Source organism: Hyperolius riggenbachi, chromosome 2 (genome assembly GCF_040937935.1).
Source record: "Hyperolius riggenbachi isolate aHypRig1 chromosome 2, aHypRig1.pri, whole genome shotgun sequence".
Classification (NCBI taxonomy): domain Eukaryota; kingdom Metazoa; phylum Chordata; class Amphibia; order Anura; family Hyperoliidae; genus Hyperolius; species Hyperolius riggenbachi.
In genome coordinates this window covers 286907890-286927954 of record NC_090647.1, presented here as the reverse complement: position 1 = coordinate 286927954, position 20065 = coordinate 286907890, and the positions used below count along the sequence as shown (strand labels likewise).

Genomic DNA, 20065 nt, shown 5'->3' with positions numbered 1-20065 from the left:
AGTGGGCTTTCATGCAGCCAACTTTCAGTTGGCTGCATGAAATAGTTTTTTTTTTATTTAAAAAAAACCCTCCCGCAGCCACCCTGGCGATTTAATCAGAACGCCAGGGTGGTTAATGCAGCCCTGGCTGGGCCATTTCAATAAGTAAAATCACCCCCAGAAGCTGATGCAGAGACTCAGGCAGGTGAAAGGGACTATTTTAACCGTCCGCCTCCCTGCGCTCTCTGTCTCCAGCCGTCAATTAGTTTAAAGGTCCGGCTGAACAGAGAAAACACAGCAAGTGGGCGTGGCTCCACCCCTCCACTCTACAGCAGACAGAGATGGGAATACAGCCAGAGACGAGAGTTACTCTGGTTACTGGAAGAGGCCTCGCCCCCCCAAGTGCACAGCAGTGAGGAGAAAGCTGCAACAGCGCGGCTAATTTGAATCAGCCAGCACAGACATGTCTTTGGTCCAGCTGATCTGCCTCCTCCACGGACTGCCATTGCCAGCAGGTATTCTTTTATCTCTCCCTCTGGCTACCTCCTGCCTGTCAGTGCTGCAGACACTACCCTTCCCCCCCTCCCTTCCGTGCCCACACTCTCCTGTCCCAGCACTGAGCTGAGCCTGAAATAGCTGTCAGCTCTTATCACACAACTCCCTATCTCCACTCTTTCCTGTCTGGAGAATTCTCACACTATTCATCCCTCTTGTTGTATTTTGTTTTAGTTTACAACAATGTATTGTTTGCACTTTCAGGTTATGCAGTTTATTGTATTCCTGGTGTATGATTATAGCATTTGCACTTTTTATGTATGATTATTTTGTGCGGTTATTGTCACTGAATTGCAGTAAGTCCTATCCATTTAACACATCTATTTGTGTGGATTACCTACCTACTTGCATTGCATTTATGTTTCTCTCCTCTGCTAATGATCATTAGCGATACAATTCTCTAGACCAGGGATCCCCAACCTGTGGTCCGCGGCCCACTGGTGGTCCGCAGGACGCTTTCAGCTGGGCCGCGGGACTGTCCTCTTGCCCCCGCCCCCTCTGCAGCCGCCGCTGCTGTTATCTCTGGCGGCCGCTTGGTATCTTACATTCCCCTTCTCTCCCTCTTGTCAGCGTGTGAGTCACAGCAGCACGCCCTGCAGGAGAGAAAGAGCGGCTTCCTGTAGCGGCGCGCCGTTACTATGGGAACCGCTCTCTCTTTCCTGCTTCCACCCTCTCCATTACAGCAGCAGCGAGGCGCGCTCCGGCGAGAGAGAGAGGGGAATGTAAGACACCGCCGGCCAAGGTAACTGCAGCAGCGGTGGCCGCGGGAGGGGGGGGGGGGGGAAGTGGGGGCTGCTATACTTGGGCACTATACTGGGGCTCTTATACTGGGGCACTATACTAGCTATACTTGGGTACTATACTGGGGCGCTATACTGGCTATACTGGGCACTATACTGGCTGTACTTGGGCACTATACTAGCTATACTGGGGCACTATACTGGCTGTACTGGGGCACTACTAGCTGTACTGGGGCACTACTAGCTATACTGGGGCACTATACTGGCTATACTGGGCACTATACTGGCTGTACTGGGGCACTACTAGCTATACTGGGGCACTATACTGGCTGTACTGGGGCACTACTAGCTATACTGGGGCACTATACTTGCTATACTGGGGCACTATACTGGCTATACTGGGGCACTATACTGGCTATACTGGGCACTATACTGGCTGTACTGGGGCACTACTAGCTATACTGGGGCACTATACTAGCTATACTGGGCACTATACTAGCTGTACTGGGGCACTACTAGCTATACTTATACTAGCTATACTGGGGCACTATACTAGCTAAACTGGGCACTATACTAGCTATACTGAGGCACTATACTAGCTATACTGGGGCATAATAACTATACTGGGGCACTATACTACCTATACTGGGGCATACTAGCTATACTGGGCACTTCACTAGCTATACTGGGGCACTACCTACCAACACTGGGCACTATACTAGCTATACTGGGGCACTACCTACCTATACTGGGCACTATATTAGCTTTACTGGGCACTATACTAGCTATACTGGGGTAACTGTACTAGCCATACTGGGGCAACTAATCTCCCTATACTGGGGCAACTATGCTAGCTATGCCCCCCCGGTAACCCGCTGTGCACGACGCTGTCCACTAGGACGCTACACCCCCCGCGGGCCCCGGAGAAAAATGTGGTCAGAAAGTGGTCCCCGGGCCGAAAAAGGTTGGGGACCCCTGCTCTAGACGATCACCTAATCGCAATATCTTTTGGAGATGATCGTTCGGTCCCACTAGCGGAATGAAAACTTCTATGCAATTTGATAAGATTAATGGAATCGATACATTTTCTGGATCAATTTCATTGGTCTGATCAAATTGGTTAGCATCATTACTTCTGTTAGTGATCTTGAATGATTGTTTCCGATCGATATTACGATTGAATCAGATGGTCGATCATCTAGAGAATTGTATCGTTAATGGCCACCTTGACACTAACCTTCCCTCTTTACTCTGCCTAATACTAACCTCTTTTGCCTATGTACATAAGCCATTTCAAAGTGTAAGCTCACTTATTAGATCACCCACCCTGCCTTACTTAGGCTTGTGTGAGCCCACCCACCCGGTAATTGATATTAGCCCAGGCACCCACCCACCCGGTAATTGATATTAGCCCAGGCACCCACCCTCCAGGTAATTGATATTAGCCCACCCTCCAGGTAATTGATATTAGCCCACCCACCCGGTAATTGATATTAGCTCAACCACCCAGTAATTGATATTAGCCCACCCACCCACCAGGTAATTGATATTAGCCCACCCACCAGGTAATTGATATTAGCCCACCCTCCAGGTAATTGATATTAGCCCACCCTCCAGGTAATTGATATTAGCCCACCCTCCAGGTAATTGATATTAGAACCAGGTAATTGATATTAGCTCAACCACCCAGTAATTGATATTAGCCCACCCACCCTCCAGGTAATTGATATTAGCCCACCCACCAGGTAATTGATATTAGCCCACCCACTAGGTAATTGATATTAGCCCACCCACCAGGTAATTGATATTAGCCCACCCTCCAGGTTATTGATATTAGCCCACCCACCCTCCAGGTAATTGATATTAGCCCACCCACCAGGTAATTGATATTAGCCCACCCTCCAGGTAATTGATATTAGCCCACCCTCCAGGTAATTGATATTAGCCCACCCTCCAGGTAATTGATATTAGCCCACCCACCAGGTAATTGATATTAGCCCACCCTCCAGGTAATTGATATTAGCCCACCCACCAGGTAATTGATATTAGCCCACCCACCAGGTAATTGATATTAGAACCAGGTAATTGATATTAGCCCACCCACCCTCCATGTAATTGATATTAGCCCACCCTCCATGTAATTGATATTCGCCCACCCTCCAGGTAATTGATATTAGCCCACCCACCCTCCAGGTAATTGATATTAGCCCACCCACCAGGAAATTGATATTAGATTGACTGAGGCCTCCTTTCCACGAACTGTTGAGCTGTGTGCTCAGCAAGCAGTTACCAGGCAGAAGTAAGCAGTTACCAGGCAGCAACGAGCAGTTACTAGGCAGCAGTAAGCAGTTGAGAGAGTTTGAGAGGCATTTCACTGCCTATCAGCAGTCCGTGGAAAGGAGGCCTTATTCTTAGATTTATTGACTTGGATTAATTGACATAGTCGTGTCATTGACTGTCCTCAGAGGAGCTTACAATCTAATCCATGTCATATGTATGGTAACTAGGACATTATATTAAAGGGGGACTCTATGCAAAGTTTTACTGGGTAGCAGTGTTTCTTAATTACAATGCTGCTAAGTTCATGTACATTTGGCCCTGTCCATGATGCATCATAACCACACCCACGTTCCAATGCATGGTCATGTTCTTTTTTTCACCGCAGCAATGGGATGTGTGGGCCCCAGGTTGAAATTTCTCTGGTGGGCCCCCAGGGTCCCAGTCCGACTCTGGCTATCTCCATCCCTGGAGCACTCTAGTATGTCAGATGCAATATCTTAGTTGACAATTAAAGTTGGATTTAGCGTGTATGACTCCTAATTTTAAGGGTATTACTCAATCACATTTAACATCCCTCCTCTGTGTTCACAAAGACCTAATAAGGTGTATATTTGTATTTGGCATGGGAGGATTTGGTGTTCATGTTCATTTTTTCCTGTTTTTTTTTTTTTGTTTTGTTGGGATGGCTTAACTTTCCATTTGTTGGGCAATTCCGCCTCCTGGCCAAGATTGCCTTGCAGCTTGATTGTCAAGCAGCCGAATGGCTGCAGTTGGAAACACCATAGGTGTCTTTGACTGTCAGTATCCAGTATGCAATATCATTTGGCGTAATAAAGACTTTTGCATTTTTGCAAAAATAGTGTGCTCCATTACGTTCTTCTTTTTTTTCTTTTCTTTTTTTTAATTCTATTTTCAATGTAGAGCAAACGCCCTAATAGGTTAAAGGGATTATTAAATAATTGTCTTTAGCTTACCCTTGTCCTATGAAAAAAAAATCAGTTGTATAACCAAGGGGTGCTGTCTTTCCAAGGCCATGCCAAGTGCTAACATGCACCCAGCTGGTGCATGGGAGCAGCTGACAGGTGGTGACTACAATACCTTCAGAAAAGGTAATGTACTCAGCTATGCAGTTTTGATGTTTTTTTGTAGGTTCTCACTTCTCAGCACAGATCCCAGTTGATCACCTAACCTTAAAAGGCTGCAGTTCTAACACATAACCTTAAAGAAGCCAGCAGAATGCCAACACCACCATAGTTAAAAAGAAACAAAAATCAAGATTGTTAGTGCCACTTAACCCATCAGCCAGCATGCAAGCCAAATGTCACTGTTCAGTTACCAAAATCTGGTAGGACAAGGGCTATGATAGGTGCCTGGCTATAGCTGGTGCTTACAAAGTAATTTGGGCACCAGAGTACGGCCAGTGGTGTAGCTAAGGAGCTGTGGGTCCCGATGCAAGTTTTACAATGGGGCCCCCCAAGAACTCTATACATAACAATTGATACGGTGCACCAAAACCTGCCAATGGCAACTCTAGTGTCAGAGGTGCAAGAAGGGGATTGGGAGCACTTTGTTAATGATAACCACTATTCAAAGTATCTATAGAAGTGATTATTATGAGCACAGGACCAATAGAGAGCTAATACTGTAGTTAAGGGAGGGTACTTTGGGAGCCCTCTGGCCCAAGGGCCCTGATGCGGTGGCTACCTCTGCACCCCCTATTGCTACGCCCCTGAGTATGGCCATTATAGCCGAACTCCAGCAGGATTGCAGTGGTGCCAGCGGCTATGGTTGGCTGCTGGTGAGATTGTGGCAATGGGCACCAGAGCTCAGCTTCATTAGCTGTGGGGTTAGGGTAAAGATGCCCATTAAGGGGGCACTGTGGTGAAAAATTAAGAAATACGTTTTTTTCCAGAGTAAAATGAAGCATAAATTACTTTTCTCCTATGTTGCTGTCACTTACAGTAGGTAGTAGAAATCTGACAGAAGGGACAGGTTTTGGACTAGTCCATCTCTTCAAAGGGGATTCTCAACAAGGTTTTTATTCTTTATATAGATATTCCCTAAAAAGGATTTAAACAATGATGCTTGCCAGCTTCCCTGCTCACTACACAGTTTTTTTAGCAGTTGGACAGAGCAACTGCCATTCACTAAGTGCTTTTCAAAATAAATAAATCTCTGAGGCAGGGAACACACTTGACTGTTTTCGTACGCGTTTTCTGCACAGAAAAACTGAGAACTCATGTTAATCAATGTGCCAGTACACACTTACTGTGTCGTTCGCGCGCAGAAAAAAAACTGACATTTTGCATGATGATTCTGCACATTTTGGCAGTTCTCTGTATCAATTACATCAGCTGCTGTGAAAAAAACGCGCGCGTTTTCCTGCATGGAAACACACTTAGTATGCACTTAGTATGCAGAAAAAATGGGCGCGGAAAACTGAAAGTCAAGTGTGTTCCCTGCCTGAGAATCCCCCCATGAAGAGATGGACTAGTCCACAACCTGTCGCTTCTGTCTGTTTTCTACTACCTACTGTAAGTGACAGCAACATAGGAGAAAAGTAATTTATGGCTCATTTTACTCTGGAAAAAACGTACGAATATTTGTTTATGTTTGCACATATTTTACATTTTTCGCCATAGTGCCACTTTAACAATACAAATTTAGCTGGATAGTGTTGATGGTGCCAATAAACATTAAACCATTGATTTGTCCATCATCTCATCAATCCATTTTGTAGATCGATTCTACATGAAATGAGCAGATGGGTTATATTTAGTTATATCACAATTATCAGAACAGAAGGTCAATCACTAAAATTGTGTTGTTAATGGGCACCTTTAGGCATAGATAAGGGGAAGTTAGTGTTAAGGTGGCCACACACCATACAATCTTGGTTGTTCAATCTTACCACTTTCATGTAGTATAAGAGCATATCCAATCAATCATTGAAAGTATTTTCAATATTTTGGCCCTTATACTAAAATTGAACACACGTGTGTGGTACGTTGGTCATATTTTTGAAATGTTACAATCAGTCAGAAAAATTGATTGCAATTCTTAAATTGAACAGATATTTAAAAAATTGTATGGTGTGTGGCCACATTTAGGCAGCGATAAGGGGAAGTAAAGGTGGCCACACACCATACAATAAAATGATCAGATTTTACGGCAATTCGATAAAAACGATCGGATCTCCCGAAAAATCGAAAGCTTTTTTTCCATTCGACTGAAAAATCCGATCGGATTTCCCGTTTTCTTCGATTTTTATCGATCCGGAATGCCGGATATTTTTCTTCAATCTTTCTAAAGATTGTATGGTGTGTGTTAGATTGTCAATTTATTAATATACACACCCTAGCAATTTTCTCAGCGTTTCCAATCATTTTTATCATAATTGGGGAAAAATTGAACACAGGCGTGTGGTACATTGGTCATATTTTTGAAATGTTACAATCAGTCAGAAAAATTGATTGCAATTCTTAAATTGAACAGATATTTAAAAAATTGTATGGTGTGTGGCCACTTTTAGTCTTAAGCTCAACACACACCATACAATCTTGGTTGTACAGATCTACCAAATCTTTGTAGTATAAGGGCCAACACATTGAAAATACCTTGAATGATTGATTGGATAAGCTCTTATACTACATGAAAGTGGTAAGATTGAACAACCAAGATTGTATGGTGTGTGTTGAGCCTTAAGGTGGCCACACACGATACAATAAAATGATCCGATTTTACAGTAATTCGATAAAAACGATCGTATCTCTCGAAAAAATTGAAAGGTTTTTTCCATTCGACTGAAAAATCCGATCGGATTTCCTGTTTTTTTTTCGATTAAAATCTATCGGAATGCCAGATAGTTCTCTTCAATTTCTACTAAAGATTGCATGGTGTGTGTTGGATGTTCATTTATTAATATACACACCCTAGCAATTTTCTCTGAGTTTCCAATCATTTTTATCATAATTGAGGAAAAAATTGAACATAGGTGTGTGGTACATTGGTCATATTTTTGAAGTGTTACAATCAGTCAGAAAAATTGATTGCAATTTTTAAATTGAATAGATATTTAAAAAATGGTCTGGTGTGTAGCCACCTTTAGTAGTAAGTGGGGGGAGATTAGTGTGAGAATAGGGGTACAGTGAGACATAGATTATTGGTATGATTACCGATAGTCTTCTATTAGGGATCAAGAATAGTAGAATAACTATAAAATTACTGATATTTTACTATAGAGATTTCCTCATGCACATGTTACCAAGCACCCCTTTTTGAATGTACACATGCAGATATGCCCCAAAGACAGTCCAACGCATAGTGGAAGAGTATGAAATGTTGACAAGAACAACACACACCAAATGGCACAACCACATAGCAGACATTTTGTGTTAGGAATAAATCTCCACTAGGGACACTTGTTCTGGTGACAACTGTCCTATGGAGAGATTGCCTCTCACTTTCCTTTGTGACTCTGGATTTAGAAGTAATTTCTCAATCACACATACCTTCAGCAGTAAAATGTAACTGAGATTGTAATCATACCCCACTCAACTGTCTAGAATGAAAAAAGCACTATTTTACCTTGGGCTAATACTACAAGGGTACATTGACTACAGACACTTAGAGATGGCCGAACTAGTTCACCAGCTAACAGTTACGGGTGGATGAGGACAGTCTGAAGTTTGTTTTTACTAAAAATGTTTGTGTTAAAAAATTGTGTTTACATTTAACATTGAAGTCAATGTCTCCCAGTTTTTGCAACCTGAAGCGAAAATAAACTTATAAGATAATTAATTTGTTGTGTAAACTTATAAGATTCATTGTATGTGTAGTACAGCTAAGAAATAGAACATTAATATCAAATTAAAGATTCTCATATTATTTTCCAGTATAGGAAGAGTAAAAAAAAACAAAAAAACTCAGTTATCTATGCAAAAAAAGCTTCTCTGAGCTGTTCATCCCAACTTGGGTTGAATACAGTCCTGTTTTCTGAAGCACTTAAACAGCTAAAAACAGCGAGAGACAGCTAGAAATAAGGTTTTACTACAGGAAAGTTCAAAGGGTCATTATTTGTGCTTTGTTTTATTGCTTAAAAGACAGAGTGTGGTTTTAACATTGCAATTGTGACAATATGATGCAATGTTCTAAAAAAAAATCAGCCTCCTCCCACCTGATCTCACCTCGCAGGGAGAAGATCAAATCCTGGTGTGGATCTCTTTTCTCACCTGAGCTGTAAGCACCCCTCTCAGACAGAACACAAAATCCCAGAGCATATTAAAATGGCAGCGCAGATAAGAAGAATCTGGGACAAATATACACACCATCAATCACTTTGCCAGACTCTCTCCCTGCAACCACCAATATACACATTTTTTTTTCACTTTCTTCAGTTTAACACATGCATGTTTGTTCATATCAACAAAGTTACATTTCAGCAGACTGTATGACAAATCATTTTTAGACAGTAATATTGAATTACCGTGTGCAATATTAATTTCCCTTGGATTGTAAGCGTATTTGGCAGGGCCCTCTTCCTCATATGCTCTTTACTGCCACCATATGGACTCATCTTCAATATTTGTCTTTGTATTGTTCTCTTTTTTGTATGCAAACGAAGGAGACAAGCTTTTGTTTTGGAGATCTTGAGAGCACTGGAAGAGGTTTACTGTTGACTTAAAGAGACACTGAAGCGAAAAAAAAAATATGATATAGTGAATTGGTTGTGTACTATGAATAATTACTAGAAGATTAGCAGCAAAGAAAATATTCTTATACTTTTATTTTCAGGTATATAGTGTTTTTTCTAACATATTCTATAATATGTGCACATTACACAACACTCAGCATTCAAAATGAGTCTTTCAGAGCAGTCTGTGAAGTAATGACCTCTCCTCTAGCAGAGGAAAAGTAAATAGTCCAGGAACAGTTGAGATAATAAAAGTCAGATAACAGCCCTCTCCACGACTAACTTAGTCGGAGAGCTTAATGGCTTGTTTGCATAGAGATAACAACTGGAGTTTCTCAACTCTTCCTGTACTGGGAACAATTACACTGATCTTAATGTTTTGTTTCTTAGCTGTGCTACACATACAAATCATAATATCATCATTTTTTTTCGCTTCAGTGTCTCTTTAAGGAAATGTTAAGTAAATGTAATGTGGCCACCAGTTTCTTCCAGCCCCCTGAAGTCCTCCCGATCCCTCACCATCATTCTGCGCTGCTACAGTTAGCCGCCAGGGCCGGATTTGTACTTTTTACCGCCCTAGGCCCACTGTCACCAGCCGCCTCACCACCACCACTATATCAATACACGAATGCAAAACACAACAACCCCCCCCCCCCCCCCTTAGATCCCACCATTTAGCACTGGGTTCCTCTCTGGTTGAATAGGTTACTTAATTGTGCAAGCGTGGCTGAGGATGTATGCACTGGGTATGCGTAAGTGAGGTCGGTGGATGCCCAGAACTAAGGCACGTAGCTGTTTTCCTCCATGCACAAGCATTTCATTTTACTGGGCATGTGCAGACCTTATTTGCACATGCCCAGTACAGATACGGTCACGCTTCCGTACTGAAGATACCTATTCGTCCAGAGAGGGATACAGCACTAAAATAGTGGGGTATAGGGCAATATGGCTCTAGAGATTATCCAGAGGTTCCCCACTACTAAACGGAGTTTACACTGAAGATGTCTGTCAGGGTAGGGTATGAATTAATGGTCTTGCCAGGGACAGTGTCTCCATAGGGGCAAACTGCATACAGCTCCCAGCATGCCCCCCCTCTATAGAGACACTTTAGCTTCCAGCATGTCCTCTCCTCTACAGAGGAACCACAACTCCCAGCATGTCCCTATCCCTCCATAAAAGCATCACAGTTCTCATCATACGCCTCCTTTCCACATAGGCACCACAGCTCCCAGCATGCTCCTCCCCTTTCAGAGGCACCACAGTTCCAAGCATGCCCTTCCATCTCCCTATAGTATTGGGTTGTCCTCCAGGGCCCCAGAGCTAGTTGCCAGGCCTCCTCCAATGTAAAAAGTGGTCCCCCTGGAGAGACCAGGGGGATACGCCAGTCAGCCCTAGGGGACAACCCAACACTACATGGAGGAGGAGGAGGAGCATGCTTGGAACTGCAGTGCCTCTATGGGTGGGGGGGGGGCACAGTGGTGCCTCTATGGAGCAGGGTGTGAAGCATGGTGGGAACAGCGGTCCCTCTCTGGAGAGGAGGAGCATACTGGGAGCAGTGGTACCCCTACAGAGGGGGGTGACATGCTGGGAGTAGTGGTGCCTTTATGGAGTGGGGTAGCATGCTGGGAGCAGTGGTGTATCTATGGAGTAGAGAGGAAGCATGCTGGGAGCATGGGTGCCTCTATGTAGTGGGAAAGCATGCTGGAAAAAGTGGTGTCTCTATGGAGTGAGGGGAAGCATGCAGGGAGCAGTAGGTTTGCTAGGTGGGAACCTCCAATATAGGAAGCCAATATAGTTGCCCCCAGTATAGGCTAGATAGGTAGGTGCACCAAGTATAGGGTAGGTAGGTAGGTTGGTTAGATAGGTAGGTGCCACCACTATAGGCTAGATAGGTTGGAGCACCCAGTATAGGTTCACTAGGTAAGTACCCGCAGTATAGGTTAGATAGGTAGGTACCCCCAATATAGGGTACATAGGTAGGTAGGTAACCCCAGTATAGGTTAGATAGGTAGGTACCCCCAGTAAGTTAGATAGGTATAGGTTAGATAGGTAGGAGACCCCAGTATAGGTTAGATAGGAGCCCCCCAGTATAGGTTAGATAGGTAGAAGCCCCCAATATGGGTTAGATAGGTAGGTGTCCCGAGTATAGGGTAGGCAGGTGGGTGCCCCCATAGGTGATAGAGGGGGAGCCGCAGGCACACTGAGTGAGACTCAGCCACTGGAGGGAAGCCCGATTTCCCCCTTCTTCCTCTCCCTGGGTCTCCACTCCGTGCTCCCCCCTCCTATACAGAGATAGCGCAGCAGGGAAGCCTGTATTAATAACTCACCTCCCTGCTCACTCCAACCACCGCCTCTCATCTCTGCCACTGATCTCCACGTAGCTGCTGATATACACTATACTTCCTGTTAAGCAGGAAGTATAGTGTATATCAGCGGCTATGGGGAGATCAGTGGCAGAGATGAGAGGCGGTGGTTGGAGTGAGCAGGGAGGGGATTTATTAACACAGGCTTCCTTGCTGCGCTATCTCTGCATAGGAGGGGGGAGCACGGAGAAGAGACCCGGGGAGAGGAAGAGGGGGGAAGTCGGACTCCCCTCCAGCGGCTGAGTCTCACTCAGTGTGGCCGCGGCTCCCCCTCTATCACGGTGCCCCTATCACCCCTGCTCTGCCCACCTGGTGCGGGTCGCACTCCCCGCCCCCCCCCCCCCCCACTTACAACACTTATGGTTATATTATAACAAAATGTGTTAATGCAGCTAAAAAGAGTATTACATTCAGTACTCAACATTATTCGAAGATTTCCTTCCTGTAAAAGAGAGTAAGAAAAGCTATATAGACATAACATATAGCTCCAGCACTGGATGTATAGGTACACTCTTATTTGTCCAACATCCTACGGGTCCAGGAAACATAAGCAACACACATCACCCACTACCTTCTGAATAACTACAGATAGGCAGGAACAGCTTTTTGTAGGGTTTTTAAGTTTATTAAAAAACAAGAAATATAGGCTGCTTATAAAATCTCATATTACTGCAATTTCTCATATTCATTACATAAACAACACATTAAAACTCACAAATGAATGACACATAAAAGGAAAGAAAAAGATCACATTCTCGATGTGTTTTAAAGTCAGCGGGGGTCCTTGGTACAGGACCCCTACTGGGGATGAAACACAGTGACAGTCTGATCTTTCTCTTCTCTTTTATGTGTCACAGATTTTAATGTGTTGTTTATGTAACGAATATGAGAAAACAACAGCAATTGAAAATGTCTAAAAAATATTACAGCAGAAGAGGGACAATTCACAAACGTAACCATTTTGTGTTATGGAAGACAGACTCTGTCTTCCATAACTGGTGCCAGCTTAGTTATTAATGTTGTCATAGTGATGAGAATCTTGCATACATGTAATGAAGGCACCTGGAAAAAAAAGGCGAAGGGGATTGCCACTAGTACAATATTGGTGAATTTACTGATATTCTAATTTTACTACTTTCTTCCGATAGTGAAATATTGGTAATCTTTACTGATAGTTTACTATGCCTTAAGGTGCGTACACACGCACTACTGTAACGGACGGGGCCGTCAGACCCTCCCGCTGGGTGGGCGTTCTGCCAACAGTAGTGTGTGTGTACAGTCTGTCGGCAGACTGATAAGGCTGTTTCTGAACGATCCGCTGAGTGGATCATTCAGAAACAGCCTTATCAGTCTGCCGACAGACTGTACACATGCTCTGCTGTAGGCAGAACGCCCACCCAGCGGGAGGGTCTGACGGACCCGTCCGTTACAGTAGTGCGTGTGTGTACGCACCTTTAATCTAACCATACTCTCACACAGAACCCTCCTGCAACCAATGACTAACCCTAATAAACCCTGAAAACCCTAAAAAACATAATTGGTGGCAACAGATTTGCCCGGCATCTAGTAATTGCGATTATTAATAGCAGACACTTTGCTTCCGCTATTTATAACCGCAATTTCCAGGCGCCCAAAAATTCCATCTACTTTATTGTGCGCCTTCAATTTCCCTCTTTTGCCACTAACTGTGGCTTTTATTATTGCAGTCTATGGTGGCACCCTTCTTTCCACTTTGCTCTGTGCGCCCTTATTTTTTCTGATTAGAGAAACTCTCCTTGGCCATTTATGTCATTTACCACACGCAGGAATACAGAAATGATGTACTTCTTTTTTGTAATTAACATTAGAGAGAAATTTCTTCCTAACTCAATTCTCAGAATTAGCACAGTCTTTCCTTCCATGTGGCCAGGCTGAAAACCATTAGTCTGCTATTAGTAGAAATTGTTTTTATTATATCCTGACATTTTGATGCACAAATTACTTTAAGAGTGTCTACAGTAAATCCTCCTGCTTGACCATGATTCTTAGCTTGCAATGCACTATGTCACGGCTAAGCATCTCTTGATTTATTGATGATGGTTATTCCTTACCTAAACAATTTTCTTTCTACTGTCCATCTGTGGGGCTGATAAATAAAGTGAGTTTAATATTTCTCATACATACAGTACAGGTCCAGCAAGCTTTATTTAGTCTACTTGCTTGAAAAGGTAGATCCCTTCCTTTATGGCTGCAATTGCCTGTGCCATGCTTCCTGTTTGTGACATAATTTAAAGTCACTTCGATTGGGAATGTAGACGCTGCTAAGCTAGTATTGCTATTTACAATAGTTAGGAAAATCACGTTAAGGTTAGGGAAGGCTAGCATGGGGGTTTGAATGATGAAAGGTACAGGTTAAGATATATTGCTTGTGTAGCAGTTAATTGAAGCGTGAGTAACTTGGGTTCCACTATCCAGTAAATGGAGAATTTGCAATGTTTTTCCTAATTTATTGGTGCCAATTGCATAGTTTGGGCAAATAACAGCTGATGTTAGTGTTTGCAATAATTCTAAACTTAAGATAATTTAAAGTAATAACGTCTCAGGGCTAAGGTCATAGTTCAGGTTAGCTTCAGGATATTGGTAGAAAAATGTTATAGATGTACTTCCAGGATGTTTCAGAGGATGCCAAGATATAGGTAATTTCTGGCATACTTGGTGGTCTTGCCCAATTAATAAGGCAATATGGTCTAGATTGTATAGAATGGCTAGCATTTTATTTAATAAATCTATCAGCCCGTGTCCAGTTAATGCGCTTCTTAATGCGAAAATAGATACATTATCCCAAAATGAAAATAAATTACTCGCTAAGTTCGCCTCAGCAGTTAGAATATCCATCAGAGCCAAATGGCTTTCTAAAGATCTAGATTGGAATCAAATTGTGGCCAAAATTAACTTCATTTGCCAAAATGAGTATCTTACGAGTTGTATCCAGGACGACTTTAATACCTTTTCTAAAGTATGGAAACCTTGGCTCATTTCTACGTATGGTTCTCATTTACTTCTACGTATCCAGATTTGACACTCAATATCTGTTTCTTTCAGACATTATCTTTGTCTTTCTTTTTTCTCTTTCTTCTTTCTGGATGCACAATTATTAGAGAATTTGTATGTTCGTGACCTCAACTACCTTCTCTGTTTATTTTGTATGGTATCATTTTAAGATTGTATTTTCTATATTCTACTTTGCACATCCTATTGTTTACTCAATTGATATTCACTTTTCACTTCAGTTCCCCATTGTTATGACTGTAGTAAAGCTCTAATAAGTATGTACTGTTTATCTTCACTTTCAATAAAGATGTTTGATAGCAAAAAAAAAATGTTATAAAAGGATGTAAGAGTCGTATTTGGGCTGCAAGTAAGATGGTTGTGTTTATGGAGAGTTTGATGGAGAGATTGATGGAACAGAGTAGTAGGTACAAGCAGATAGACACCAGATATTACAAGTTAGAACTCTTTACTGGAGAAAACGTTCAGAGATAAATCACACAGAACCATTAGGTAATGCAGCTTACTTACAACAGAGAAACACAAAATGAATACAGGAAGTCACAATACCATAGAGATCATCACAGAACATTACCGACAGTGTCAGTGACATCTTCTGGCTGCTTTATTACACTGCAGTTTAAGTAATATTGTTAAATCTAACACAAGATAAGGCTAGTTTAAGACACATGTAAGGGTTAAGGTTAGTAGTGGTAGCCCACATTCTAGGGGCGGCAAATAAGCAACATCAGTGTGGCATTGGCTGCTAGTCACCTCCCTCTGCAACACTGAGTCTCCACTTCTAATCTGAACCAGTATCAGTATAAAGTTTGTATGTTATCCCTGTTTTTGCATGGGTTTCCTTTGAGCACTGAGGTTTCCTTCCACATCCCCAACACATACTATGCTGTGGTGGGGATTGCATTATGAGCTCCTCTGAGAAGTATAGTTAAAAGTGGTGCCCTTTAAAATGGGCGTAAGGGAGTGCTCAAATAACATATTGGTGTAGTGTGGAAGAGGGAGCCGCTACAGAGCGCAGTGGCTGTGAGCCTGTAAAAGTGGTCCTAATATGATCGCCGATTTTGGGCACCCGGAACCCAAATTAAACCCCCCTGGTGCCGCCATAGCCAATAATTAAAATGTGGTCTATATTGTTGCCCAAATTAAAAGGTGTGCTCTTCGCCCTTTTACTTGATTGGCCCCTGAGAATCAGTTTATTAGTGACATTACTGTATACTCTGTGGTGAGGAAGTGGTGATGAAGATGTCAGCGTACTAATAATAGTAATAATAATAACAACAGAAATAACCCATTCTAATTTTATCTTAGCACATGCCACATATAATTCAATCAAACTGCAGCCTTTGGACAACTGTGTAACTGTACAGAAGCAATAATGGGAAAGGTTCTATGATCTGTTATCAGTTGCTGCTTGTCAGCTAGTATTTCATCAGTTGCCACATATTCCTACAGAAGTAAAGCATGCCTGCTGTGAGTTAAACAAAGTGCAATATTCCATTTCATTCTTTGTAATCATATATTCCATCACAAAAGTGTTGGCCGGTGGCTTTGGATTGTTAGCTCTTACCACCCCTCTGTGTAAATATGTTCCATAGTGTTCTGGATAACTTATTATTTGTGAAAGTTGCCATCGAGATGCTCCCACTCTCTCTTCTCCCTTCAAGCTAAAACATCACACTTTCTGCAGTAAAGCCACAGATTGGAATAATTTAACAAGGCTGCATTTAGCCTGATTTAGGACAGGCTGCTGATTTAATAAACAGATGCTTGTCCCTACATTTGACATGTCCTGTCTGTACTTTAATTTCCACCCCCCCCCCTTCCAGAACATGTTTATTGCAGCTATTATAGACACAATCATCTTCTAATGCTCTGCACTTTCACTTGCAGCCAACATTTCTATCCAAAATAATTTGCTTCAGATTTCATGGGCACTATATTTAGTTTGTCATGCTGGCCCTTGTGTCAATTTTGTGGGTGGCGTTAAATATTTTATGTAAATTTGGCTTTGTAAATGGCCAACATTTAACAAAAGGCTCTAAGTTTCATTAACTTAGCCAGCTCAACACCGGGAGCTGCTCATCAAATGGGGCACACAAAAAGATAAAATATTGATGAAAATAAACCCAGTGCTGCCTTTTCTTTTCCAGCCAGAAGACTTTGATAAAAGCCTCTAAATGAGCCTACCAACAAAGAGAAGCAGTGAAGCATGTTTCGGAGGCAGAGAGGTGCCAAGTCAGGAATCATGCCCACAGGCTGAAAGGTTTAAAACATGAGTGAATTGATTCGTTACAAGAATATATTTTGAACAAAATCATATTTTTTTTTTATCAAAAGATCTGGAAAAACTGATATTTTACTACACACAGCCTGTATTTTCTCTATCCAGCATTGTTTCTGTCTCACATACTTCTATATAAGAATCCTCACTTATGCTACCATATTTTTGAGAATAGAAGACACACTTTTTCTTCCTCAAAACTGGGGGGATGGGAAGTGGGTGATTTTTATATTTAGAAGATACAGTAAAATGTGTGCAAGGGAAGCTCTGCCCAGATCATGCCGCTGCACTCCTCTCACCCTCTCTCCTGCCTGCTGATAGAAGCACCCGTCTTCTCATCCTGCAGCTGTGGATATAGCGGTACACTGTGGCCACCTGCCACATGTCATGTTTGACCCCGATGCACTTAGCAGAAGTAGGTTGCTGTAGTTTACCGCTATATACACAGCTGCAGGAAGAGAAGAGAAGCACATCTATCAGCAAGACCATAGCGAGGGAGAGAGGAGTGCAACGGCAGGATCAGGTAATAGCTGAAGTACTGAAGTGTTAGTGTAGTGGAGTGGTTTTTTTTTCCAAGAAAGTGTAGTCTAGTGTTAGTGCATTACAGTGTAGTGTAGAGTATTGTTAGTGTAGTGTAGTGTGTTAGCATAGTGAAGTGCCGTGTAGTGTTGTGCAGTGTAACTGGTGGGTGCAGCAGGGAATAGTGTTGCATAGTGTAGTGCAGTGGAACTGGTGGGGGCAGCAGGTGTTAGTGTGCTGTAGCTGGGCAGTGTAGCTTAGATACAACGTGGGGGGAAATGTCTGCACTATAGATGCACAAGACGCCCCTGCACTATAGATGCACAAGGTTCAGTATTTTTTTCCCTGATGTTTGCTCTCTAAACCTAAGTGTGTCTTATAGTCCGGAGAGTCTTATAGTCTGAAAAATATGGTAATGTGATTCCATTCAGAAATCATTATTGTCTATTCTTGGATTATTGGAAAGTGCAGTGTTGCCTTCTTAAAGGAGGAAGTCTTTGCATGTTATCACAAGGGATGAAATATAATTGTATAGACAACGACCGGCACCATCTGTAGTATTATGCTCTTTTTATTCAATAATAAGTCATGTACAGCCTATATTCAATGGCGACGTTCTGGAGCACAGCTCCTTTCTCAAGCCAGGCGTATACAGACTACAAGTTACATCATAGTACATCCATTTATATACACAATATGGTGGGCTGTTAACAAATCCCGTTAGTTAGAACCCAAATAGCCAATCAGTTAGGTCCGTGTCATCAACGGACCTGATGGGGAACTGCATTCATTATAGCCCATTGGTTGCCACATTTTAAATTTCTCACCTCCTATACACAGGTCATACACTGCCGGAACGGGCATCCGCCGCAAATCCGCACATGCGCACAGTCCCTACATCCTGCACCGCCCATCGCCATCATAGACGGACCTGATGGGAAACCGCAGTGTGGTGAAGTCAGCAGGAGTGGTCCACAGGCCACTCTCACACCCACTATATCATGCGGCGAATGGGAGAGCATCAGGGAGCCCGCCCACAGCGTCATTGTGACACGGTGTTCTGCGGGTAATCCCCTGCTATCCCGCGGCTGATGTGTCATGGACCCTGCAATGGAAGCCCGTCTGCAGTGTACTACAATGTTATGCATAATCATTAATACAAATAGAGATTAGAGGGGGGTTATTTGGAATCACGCTTAGTGGCCGTGGAGCAGACACATCAGCACTTGTTATTATAAACAATAGGAGAGTGACCCAATGAAATAAAAATAATGAAAACATAAAAATAATATAAAATATAAATAAAAAATAAATAAAAATAAGAGAAAAAATTTAAAATGCAAAAATAATATGAATAAAATAACATAAGAATCAGAATAATCTTCAAATAAACGGAATTAAATCTAGTTCTTGATTGAGACCCTTTGGCTCCATGGTGTCCAATCTTTTGATCCACCATGCCTCTCTATACAACAACTTTTTGAGTCGATCACCGCCTCGTTTAGGGGGCAGTTCTTGTTCAATTATTTGGTACCTAAGTTTGCTGACATTATGTCCAGCCTGGACAAAGTGAAAGGGGACAGCCTGTTCCACTAATCTTTCCCTGATCGCATGTTTGTGCGATGAAAGGCGCACTTTCATTTTTTGTTTGGTCTGGCCAACGTAGATCAGACCGCAGGGGCACTTTAATGCATAGACCACATATGTGGAATCGCATGTAAAACAATCTTTTATTTTAAACTTGGTACCTCTGTAGGGGTGTCTGATCTCATCCCCTTTGCTCACTGAGCTGCAATGGACACAGTTTAAACAAGGAAAAGTGCCCCTCTGGGACAACCCACAGCGGCCAGACCGCACAATTTGTCTGTCAGCATGTACCAACTTATCTCTCATTGTAGGTGCTTTTTTATAGGAAAAAATAGGGACATTCCTAAATTGTTGGATATCAGGAAAACTATCTGTCAGAAGATACCAATATTTTTAATAATCTTTGCAATATTATCACTCTCAACATTATATCTAGATCAGGTATGTCAAACTGGTCCTACGAGGGCCAAGATCCTCACACATTTTTGATACAGCTCAAATGAATTGATGGGTCTGAATCAGGAAAGGTGAGGTCTGGACCAGTGGTGCTCACCGCCAGGTCGTGATCACGCTTACGCGTGGATTCACGACCATTTTGACGCATTCCGCCTCGGCCGCGAAAATCCGTGAATAGATTTTCAACCACGAAAATCTACTTCGGCTTCGCGTGAATGCGGACAGAAATCCGCATTCACGCTCGTGAAACCCGGTGCTGAAGTCGTGGTTTGCGGAAATGCGTCAAACTATGCGGAAGTGACACATTGCAGGCCAATCAGAGTGCCCCAGCCAGGCCCTAGCAACCAATCACAGGAGGGGAGCTATGCCCTCCCCTCCTGAATATAAAGCGGCGGCCATGATGGAAAAGCTCTGTCCTTGTTAGACTGTGGTGCTGAGAGGATTATCTCCAGGCCATTGTTGTTTGAGCAAGTGCATTTATTGTGTTAAAAACAAAGCGTTTTTTTGCTAACACTGCTCTTATACTGTACACAGTTAGCTAGTCAGTGAGTGATTGCTGTAGTTA

The 20065-nt window shown here is 42.7% G+C and overlaps 2 long non-coding RNA genes across 2 annotated transcripts in view; one reads left to right on the top strand and one right to left on the bottom strand.

Annotated features, from left to right (window-relative positions):
* The window catches only part of LOC137544339 (uncharacterized), a 43843-nt gene extending 38196 nt beyond the window's left edge, over nucleotides 1–5647 (bottom strand). The window contains exon 1 of the long non-coding RNA XR_011025821.1: nucleotides 5515–5647. This is a non-coding gene — a long non-coding RNA (uncharacterized lncRNA). The remainder of the gene's footprint in view (nucleotides 1–5514) is intronic.
* Nucleotides 387–20065, top strand: part of LOC137544338 (uncharacterized) — a 38411-nt gene continuing 18732 nt past the window's right edge. The window contains exons 1-2 of the long non-coding RNA XR_011025820.1: nucleotides 387–494; nucleotides 16808–16920. This is a non-coding gene — a long non-coding RNA (uncharacterized lncRNA). The remainder of the gene's footprint in view (nucleotides 495–16807; nucleotides 16921–20065) is intronic.